Source organism: Nicotiana sylvestris, chromosome 10 (assembly GCF_000393655.2).
Source record: "Nicotiana sylvestris chromosome 10, ASM39365v2, whole genome shotgun sequence".
NCBI lineage: Eukaryota > Viridiplantae > Streptophyta > Magnoliopsida > Solanales > Solanaceae > Nicotiana > Nicotiana sylvestris.
Genome location: NC_091066.1, coordinates 39,288,197 through 39,298,979, shown reverse-complemented (window position 1 = coordinate 39,298,979; position 10,783 = coordinate 39,288,197). Strand labels below are relative to the sequence as shown.

The 10,783-nt window shown below is 30.7% G+C and overlaps 1 pseudogene; it reads left to right on the top strand.

Annotated features, from left to right (window-relative positions):
- Positions 1 to 8,287: 8,287 nt before the first annotated feature.
- Positions 8,288 to 10,432, top strand: LOC138879212 (senescence-specific cysteine protease SAG39-like; annotated as a pseudogene).
- Positions 10,433 to 10,783: the final 351 nt, after the last annotated feature.

Below are 10,783 nucleotides of genomic sequence, written 5' to 3'. Positions count from 1 at the left end.
AGGTTTCATCTTTCTTTTCTGTGCAGAAGGCGGCTTGAAGGCATGAATTAATAAGCAGACCTTATAAAATAATTAGATGTGTGCGAGCTTTTATTGTGTCAATAAGTAGGGTATATCTTTGACATATCTCCAATTACGTTTCCATGTAAAAATATCATAACATTATAAATTAAAAAAAAGAAGAGATTTTTTTGTTGTAGATCTCTTTTAAGAATTTATTGATACAAATAGCGTAACTTTTAAAATATTTCGATAATACCAGTTTAGATAACAATTGCAGCATGTTTTGAAAAACACTTAAATCTATTAACTAACTAATTTAAAAATTAAATCCCAATAATTTAGGATAAAATCCCCTTTTCTCTCCCTCTCTTAAATACCACTAGTAGTTGTACTCGCGCGATGCGCGGTCAATATTAAAAAAATATTAATTAAATTAAATTATGATCAGGCTTGCTTGATCCTATTAGATCGTATTGGTTTAATAAAATTCAATTGTCATCTTGTTTGTCAATACGATATACCCAATAATGAAATCTCTATTAAATCAAACGTACTTATATAGTCAGTGAATAACTGTTTTGTTCTATGTTTCTTTATTATATTAAACAATATTTAGTATTCGCTTTCTTTTTGTAATATATGAGAAGATATATAATTTATTACTATTGAATTTTTTTTAAATTTTATTATGTTGTTCTTAATAATATTATCTAAATTTTAGTGAATAAAATCTATGTTAAACTAACGGGACTTATACAGGCAGCGCATCAAATAAGGTTTTTGTTATGTATTTTTCTTTATTATATCTTTCAATATTTAATACTATTACTTTGTTAATAGAAAGTTTCATTAGCATATTACGTTATTTAATATTTTTCTCTGAAGTTTTTTTTATTACTTTATTTTTGTTTTTTTATTTTTAAATAATTTTAAAACTCCAACTTAAAACTACTCCCCAATTTGAATTGGTAATTTATTATTTTTTTTAATTTTTTTTATATTAAAATTATATTAAAATTCCAACTTGAACTACTCCCCAATTTGAATGGGTAGTTTTTTTTTCTCTTTTTTTTCGTTTTTTATAGCTTTTTTATTTTAAAATAATTTAAAAACTCCAACTTGGAACTACTTCCACCCAATTTGAAAGGGTAGTTACTTTTTTATATATTTATATTTTCATTTTCTAATTATAGTTAATTATAAGATATCTATTTTTATTTTAAAATTATTTTAAAACTCCAACTTGAAACTACTCCCCGATTTGAATGGGTAGTTTTTCTTCTCTTTTTTTTTGTTTGTTTTTTTATAGATTTTTTTTTCTTTTTTATTTTAAAATAATTTAAAAACTCCAGCTTGAAACTACTCCCACCCAATTTGAATGGGTAGTTTTTATTATATTTATATTTTCGTTTTTTATATAGTTAATTATAAGATATCTATATTTATTAATTCAAATAAAGTAATCAATTAATATATATATATATATATATATATATATATATATATATATATATATATATATTCATATATATGGTAGTTTTATATTTTTTTATTATTTTTGTTTTTTATATATATTTAAATTCAAAAAGAATAACCAATAATTAATTATTAACTAAATAATAAATTTAGTAACAAATTATGTCATGTGGCTTTTTTTTAAGCTGTCACTTGGATTAACGAAAGAGCTTTTTCCTCTCCTTTTAGTAATATATAGATTCTGTTGTTCTTAATAATATTATCTAAATTTTAGTGAATAAAATCTTTGTTAAACTAACGGGACTTATACAGGCAGCGCATCGAATAACGTTTTTGTTATGTATTTTTCTTTATTATATCTTTCAATATTTAATACTATTACTTTATTAATAGAAAGTTTCATTAGCATATTACGTTATTTAATATTTTTCTCTGAAGTTTTTTTATTACTTTATTTTTGTTTTTTTATTTTTAAATAATTTTAATACTCCAACTTAAAACTACTCCCCAATTTGAATTGGTAATTTATTATTTTTTTAATTTTATTTTTTATATTAAAATTCCAACTTGAACTACTCCCCAATTTGAATGGGTAGTTTTTTTTCTCTTTTTTCGTTTTTTATAGCTTTTTTATTTTAAAATAATTTAAAAACTCCAACTTGAAACTACTCCCACCCAATTTGAACGGGTAGTTACTTTTTTATATATTTATATTTTCATTTTCTAATTATAGTTAATTATAAGATATCTATTTTTATTTTAAAATTATTTTAAAACTCCAACTTGAAACTATTCCCCGATTTGAATGGGTAGTTTTTATTCTCTTTTTTTTTTGTTTTTTTTATAGATTTTTTTTCTTTTTTCTTTTAAAATAATTTTAAAACTCCAACTTGAAACTACTCCCACCCAATTTGAATGGGTAGTTTTTTTTATATTTATATTTTCGTTTTTTATATAGTTAATTATAAGATATCTATATTTATTAAATCAAATAAAGTAATCAATTAATATATATATATATATATATATATATATATATATATATATATATATATGAATATATTCATATATATGGTAGTTTTATATTTTTTTTATTTTCGTTTTTTTTTATATATTTAAATTCAAAAAGAATAACCAATAATTAATTATTAACTAAATAATAAATTTAGTAACTAATTATGTCATGTGACTTTTTTTTAAGCTGCCACTTGGATTAACGAAAGGGTTTTTTCCTCTCCTTTTAGTAATATATAGATTTCCTTCTCTCGTTTCCCCACTCCCCCCCCCCCCATAAAATCCCATGTAAAGTACGTTTTCCTCTCTTATCTCTCTTCCCAAACTAAATTATGGATTGAATACTAGAATATCTTTTCTCTCTCTTCTCTCTCATATGTAAAGCTACTACACCAACATAAATTAGGATTTCTAAATTAGGGATTGAATGCTAAACATTACAAAAAAAATTATTCTCATTTATTTTGATAGTATAAGTACTGTATAAGTAATTTTCTTGAAATATTCGCAACTGTGATTAATTAATATGGGATGTTTAAGATATAAAATATTTATACGAGAAATATACCATAAATATGAAATACTCAAGAAAAAACCTAGTGTTAATGAACAATAAAAGAAGAAGAAGAATATTGCAGAGAAAAGTAGGGAGAGCGAATTCTTATTGATTTGGGATGATTTACAATGGAATAGAACGTCTATTTATAGGGAGATTGTGACTTAGCCACCAAGTAATAAACCCTAGAATCTTCCTAAATATAAACATTCACCATAAATAAAATTCTATTTATAACACTCCTCCTTGAATGTCTATTCAACATATAATGTGCCTCGTTAAAACCTTAACTAAATAAAACCCAATGGGAAAAAAAATTCTAGAGAAGGAAAAAGAGTACACATATCTAACAATACACCTTTTGGTTGCCTCGTTAAAAACCTTGCAAGAAAAACTCAGTGGGACAAAAACTTGTGAGAGAAAAAGAGCACAACGCGTATTAACTCTCCCTGATAAGAGCATCAATTCACATCCTTGAGCCTTCGCATTCCAATCTTGTGCACTATCTTTCTAAGATCATTGGTAATGATTCGATAAACAAATCAGTCATATCAACTTGTATGAATATGTTGCATCTTGAAATTATCATTCTTGATAGAAATGTAATGTCTTCATATAATGTTGTGGAATAGCCTTTTCAATATTTCCACAGAGGTATTCTCGCTATCACATTTTCATGCTTATAGTTATAGCAAGATACATATGTGCACAAATTACACTTAGGATGCAGTACTTCAGGACCAAGAATTGTACATGCTTTAAGCAATTTAAATCCTTCAGGGATTATCGTATAAGTCAAGTCATATAATAGTCTTTAATTAGATGCATATCAAGTCTTCATGTCATGCTAGACAAATAAGATATCGAAAACTGATTGCACATATCATTGACTTTATACTTTCAAGTGTTTAAACTGCAGGTCCAAATACTTGTCTTTCATATGAAACCAATTCTATTCGAATTGCGTCTCTTCTATTTGGCCAATATTTTTGTGTTTGTATTCGATAAACTTAAGATCCTCATCTATACTTAACGCTATCATAGATGTCGTCGACGAACATTTTATATCGGTTCCAATAATTTTTCAGAAAGACATAACATAGAGATCTCTTCATTCATATTTCAGGTACCTGAATCTCTCCTGAGATTTTATGAAGTGTTATATCATGTGATCTTCTAGATCACTTGCCTAACTTATTATGATTACTTTGATCATTTGCTCATCTTCTTTATCAAGAAGTTTATTTGAAACCGATTTGTCTATACGATTTAAGCGTACCATAGACTTTTTCCTTCTAGGACTTCATATAAGCATTTGCAATGAGAATATAGTTACTTTCTTTGGGTCAGCAAATGCGTATGACATGCTTTGCAATATATTGCAAACGAATTATCTTTTTATGAACTTCAAGTTCATATTATCGTATTCGAGAATCTAGATATACAAATGATAATTCATTCCACGTAACCTTTTCTCAACTGTTTATCTTGTTTCCCCCTCATGTTAGAAAAACTAACTTGCTTCCTCAACTTTGAGAACTCATCTTTGTGCGTTATGGTATTAATCAAAATATACAGTGCACATCTATAATAATAAGATGGAATTATTTGGTTCCTGACCCCAAACCACTTGTGAGGGGAGAAAATAATATACTTTCGTATATAACGTATATCAAACTGGTATACAAAACTTTGTTCTCATAAGCAATTATTTAGCTATTAAGTGGAGGAACTCAATAAATTATTTTACTAAACCAACTGTGATGTAAACCAACTTATCAAGATGAACTATCTTGAATAAAAAATCTGGAAATTATGCTCGAAATTAAATTATTGAGCAAGTTACCTCGCAAAATACCATGTTGCGGGTTAATAATAATTGCACATGTAACCATCTCATAGATGCATCTTATGTGGTATACATGGCAGGTGAATGGACCCATATTCACCTTTGATATTTTCAGCATTCATGGGATTCAATCCCAATTTTAGTTGGTCAACTAATTAATGAGAACAAATAATATAAGAGAATTTTAATATTTACCCATGTGAATTCTCTATTATTTTTGCACATCATACTTAAATTGATATGGCTAAACTGATTATGCCACCTGAATAAATTATCAATATTGATAAAGTTCAAGTTTACACCATGACATGTGCAATTATCAATAAACTTCAAGTTTATTATGATATGAGTTTTTATATCAATAAACTTCTATTTTATTGTGGTATTCTTTTGTTTGTGTAGTACAAACTGGAGAATAAAGCGGGTAACTTTTCACATACAGATTATCCCGCAACAAGTTATAGTAATAGAAGATATTAAATATTTTCTTTATTTGTAGTCTCAATATAATCAACCGCTTTCGCGTATACTTTGGAAACTGAATAAGTTTCTTTGAGACTTACTACAACACAATACCTTATTGGTAATCAATTGTATTTCTCCAAAATAATATAATTGGCTCCTCTAGAGCTCTCATTAATTTGGTACTACCATATATTCATCAACATCCATATGGTGAATATCTCTTTTAAAGAGAAAGTTATACCATTATGGTTATGGTCAAAATTATATGCAAGATATGTTTCTTGCATTAATGCTATTCTTTAATAATCACATTACCGAAATATTTTGGCGTGCAATAGGTACGTGACCAATGACCATTCATGCCATAATAATGATATTATTTTCTTATATCATCTCAAACCTCCTTCTAGAGGTGAGTGTGGTATATTCACTACCACTAGCACGTTCATATTCTTCCAAAATGAATATGTATTCATAAATCAAATGTTGTCACATTCGCATCATGAATGGACCATAATCATCTATATGCTTTATAAAATCTCATGTCAAATCGATGACAAATATTACTTTCATAGAGTGAAGAATCATTTTGAGAATCCTTATTATTCTCATTATCACAATGATGACGATTATAATTTCGTCTATTGCCACGTCCACATCCATTGATACCTTCACGGTAATAATTTTATCTTCTTTCAGACTTATCACATATTTCTATCACATTCTCTTAAGGGAATGAGAATGAAGCAAATTCAATGGGACGAGTTTTCACTTCTTGTGCTCACGATCATACATGACTTTGATCATGGCAAGACATAGAAATTTTACCACTTTGGGTGGTTATAACTTATTTCAAACTCCATTAGAGTTACAATCAAAATTTATCATCTTTGTTTGTATTTAAAATCAAATTGTAGAATGTCAAGAATTTGAAAGAGAAAAGTAAAATGCTTACCTTAAATCCAGAACTTAATCATGAAGGAAGTTCATGGAACAATTGACAATCATTATGCTCAATCCCAAAGCTTATACTCAATTGGTAGAGTCTCGTGCTGATAACGTGTTATGAACAATAAAAGAAGAAGAAAAATATTGCAGAGAAAAGTAGGGAGAGAGAATTCTTATTGATCTGGGATGATTTACAATGGAATAGAACCTCTATTTATAGGGAGAGGGTGACTCATCCACCAAGTAATAAACCCTAGAATCTCCCTAAATATAGACATTCACCATAAATAAAATTCTATTTATAACACCTAGGCATATATCTAGTTTATTTGTAGAATAGTTACAATATAGAACTTAATTACTCTAAATATACACTATATATATTTAATATTTTTCTAAAATAGTTACAGGGTCAAAATTAATATACTTGGTATGTACAATCATTAAAGATACAAACACGAAAGAAATCATAAACCAAAAGATATAAAATCAATCAAATACATGTTAAATGATACTCCATGTGTATTATCCAAAAAGAAAGAAAAGGAATGGAATCGACATGGTTGGGGATTAAGGAAGCTTAGGAGATAAATAAGGGTCAAATCCTTATGTTACGAATGTGCGAGATCTTAGACATATCGTTGGGGTTTCGGTTTTGGTTAGGATATGGTATAGAAGAAATATTATTGTTGCTACTTGCTACTATTGATATATTAAGTTTGTTGCTACCAAGATGTATTATATTTTTCAATATTGCTTAGTTGTGTAAAGAGCCCGATAAAAAATAACAAAGATTGATAATTTAGACGGTAACCTAGGTAGTTAGCCACCAAAAAGTTGAAATTCGGTTGAGTGACCTTGTGAGTGCTATAGGCATGGTTAAGTTATTTTTCCATTACAAACAAAAAAAATTACTAGATAATTTCGGATAGTTGAGTGACAATTTGAGCAATAGACTCGAACTTCGATAGTGCCTCTATTCCAAGATTATGGGAAGAATTACATTTTAGAAAGTTCAAATGAGAGGTTGGTCGGCAGTCAGGGTCGGGTCTCGTAGTTAGGTCAAGTGGTCGTGGTCGAAGGTCGGAGGCCAAGGGTCGTGGTCAGGGTTTAGGGTGGGAGTTGGTGGTCGGGGTTGGTGGTCAGGGTCGGGGTTGGGATTAGTGGTCGGGTTGAGGGGTTGGGGTTGAAGTCAAGGTCAGGGGTCGAGATTGGGTTAGGGTCGAAAGTCGGTGGTCAAGGTCAAGATCAGGGTCGAGGGTTGGAGTCAAAGTTCGGGTTTAGGGGTCGGGGTTCAGGGTTACGGTTCGAGGGTCGGGGTTCAGGGTTACGGTTCGAGGGTCGGGGTCGCAGGTTGGGGTTGGTGTCAGGAGTCAAAGATCAGGGTCAGGGTCGAGAGTCAACGTTTCGAGTTCACCAAACCTAACCACCCTATTCCTTATAGTGTTTGCTTGGATTGAATAAAAATATTTTTGAAATAATATTTTCTGCTAACTAACCAAACACCATAAAATAAAAAAAAGAACGCCTTATTTTCTCGAGAAAAAAGAAACCCTCTTATTTTCTAGGAAAATATTTTCCTTCATACTTAAGGCTATTCTGTTTTCTTTTCCATATCACATTAATGGCCAAAAGAGAGGTGATTGTGATGTACAAATGGAAAGCATAGTGTTCAAGGAACTTCATTTATGCATGTATTCCAAGATTATGGTAAGAAAATATTTCAAAAAGTTACAAATGAGAGGTTTATTAGGATATGTTACTTAAAGGCATCAGAGCAGCGTGTACGGAATCTATCTTCGTTGTTACAATCATACATAACATACCAAATTTTCCAGGAAATTAATAATCATGTGAAAATGCTAACAGAACAATATCTTCCTTGGTATAAATGCCTTACACCCTCTCAATATTTCATCAAAGTTTCAAACACAAAATATTAATTAGTAACACTAGAAAGATTCAAGTAGCAAAAAATGGTTTTGACATTCAATTGGAAGCTTGCTTTTGCCGCTCTACTAGTATTGGGAATGCATTCATCTCAAGTCACATCTCGCGAGTCGCAGCTTGTATAAGGCTTCAGTAGTCCACAAACATGAGCAGTGGATGGCTCGCTTTGGGCGCGTGTACAAAGATGACACCGAGAAGGCAAAATGATACAAAATATTCAAGGACAATACAGAGTATATTCAGTCAACAAGGCTGTGAACCGACCTTACAATTTGTGCATCAATGAATTCGTTGATTTGACGAATGAGGAATTCATAGCCACTTGCAATGGGTATATATAGAATGCCTTCTCACTCATCTGAAACCACAACATTCAAGTGCGATAATATGACCGCTCCAGCTACCATGAATTGGAGAAATGAGGGTGATGTTACCGGTGTTAAGGACCAAGGGCAGTGTGGTAAGTCAACCTAACTCATCATATATATAATATTATATATATATATATCCTTCTAATGAATGTGGATTACTAATATCTTATCACCTAATAATAATATAATTTAGGATGTTGCTGGGCATTTTCTGCTGTTGCTGCTACAGAAGGAATGAACAAGATCAAGACGGGTAAGTTAATTTCTTTATCAGAACAAGAATTGGTGGATTGTGACACAAGTTCAGATATATATATTGTATTTTGAATCCCCTTGACATATTATATTTTTGAATCCTTTTGACACAGTCCAAAAATATAGTTTAGTGGTCAAGATGGTTCAAAATCTATGCTAAGTTGCTTGTTCAATTCCCACTTACCACAGTCTCTTTATCAAGATCCATAGATATGGGATGTTACACGAGTTCAGATATGGGATGTGAAGGAGGTCTAATGGATGATGTTGGGTTTAATCTTGGGTAGCTTAAAATAAAGGGTGAATGAGAAATGGAGGGAAAATGAAATATTTGAATTTCGCTCCTTGTCAAAGGGACATTGTCCCATATTGGAGGAAGAAACGACTTTTGATGGGTATATATACAATTGCTCTTCTTCTAGCTCTTAAAGAGTTAAGAAGAAGGCAAGCTTCCCGCTGTCGTCGTCGTCGCTCGGTTCGGCTTCGGCTTCGGTCAAAGATTGATTGATTCATCTTTTTGGATAAAATTTCTTTATATATTTAATAAAATATAAATTAAATACCCAACTTGAACCGGATCCGTGCGCGACCCGATTCACTTTCTTCCTAGTTTTTTATTTAAATTTTCCTCCCGTTTTTAAGTGACTGTTCTGAAGAGTTGTGAACCTTCTTCTTCTTCTGCACAAATCTACTCCAGTGTGATCTACAACCATTAAGTGGTTCGCAGTTCATACGGATTTTTAGTACCAATATGCTGGTGAGTTAAGTCGTTCTATCCTGGGAGGATAATATTCCAACACCTCGGGTACTTGAGCGGAATAATTTCCTTAAGGACACACTGTGCATTCAATGAGCTCGATTTATTCCAATATTATTTCTTTTCAGATATTATTTCGACATTTTGCTGCTGCTAACTTTCTATTTCTGTTTCAGAAAGTTTAAATGTTTCGTTATTTATTATAGTAATACATATTGACTAACATATGACACTTTCAAGTTTATCATCAAGAACCCTGGGCTTACTACTGAATCCAATTATCCATACGAGGGAAGCAATGGCACCTGCAAAACTGGTAAGGAATCAAATGATGGTATGGATTATTGGTCACGATGTTCATAATTTATATGGTGTGCCTAGTGTTCTGTGTATGTTATAGACTCTGTATATACAATTTGAGTATATTACAAACAAAAGCTTGTATGTAAAAAGACTAGCGTTGCTGGAAATTGTATCTTATAATTGCCTTTATGAATCTCTATTAATACGGTAATTGAATCAAATAATGCTGAATTTTTTGAAAGCATCTATCCATATAAAACTGAACGCGAGTCATTAAGTGAAAGACTAAACAGACATGGGATGAATCAAAGGAAAATACTCCAAGTGAAGAAGATCCAAGGCGTAGCAAACGTCAAAGAACATCTAATTCCTTTGGACCAGATTTTGTGACATTCTTGCTTGAAAATGAACCTCAAACTTTTAAAGCAGCTATGTTATCTTTTGATTCAGCATTTTGGAAAGAGGCAGTTAATAGTGAGATCTAATCAATTTTGGACAACCATACATGGGAATTGGTTGATCTTCCTCCAATAAATAAGCCTTTCGATTTGAAATAGATCTTTAAACAGAAAGTGAAAGCTGATGGCACTATTGACAAATATAAGGCAAGACTTGTTGTCAAAGATTATAGACAAAAGTGATCGGGTCCAACCCTACACCATTATAGAGTGGTGAGAGTAGTCAATGCAGCTTTTACCCGAGAAGGTCGGGATCGAATCCATAGGGAGCTACAACAATGTTTGGAGTGGGATTTCTATCTAATCTAGCAGTGCGTAGTACTCTTGATTACACTTCCAATCATATTTGTTTGTTTGTTACTTCTAATTTTATGCTAA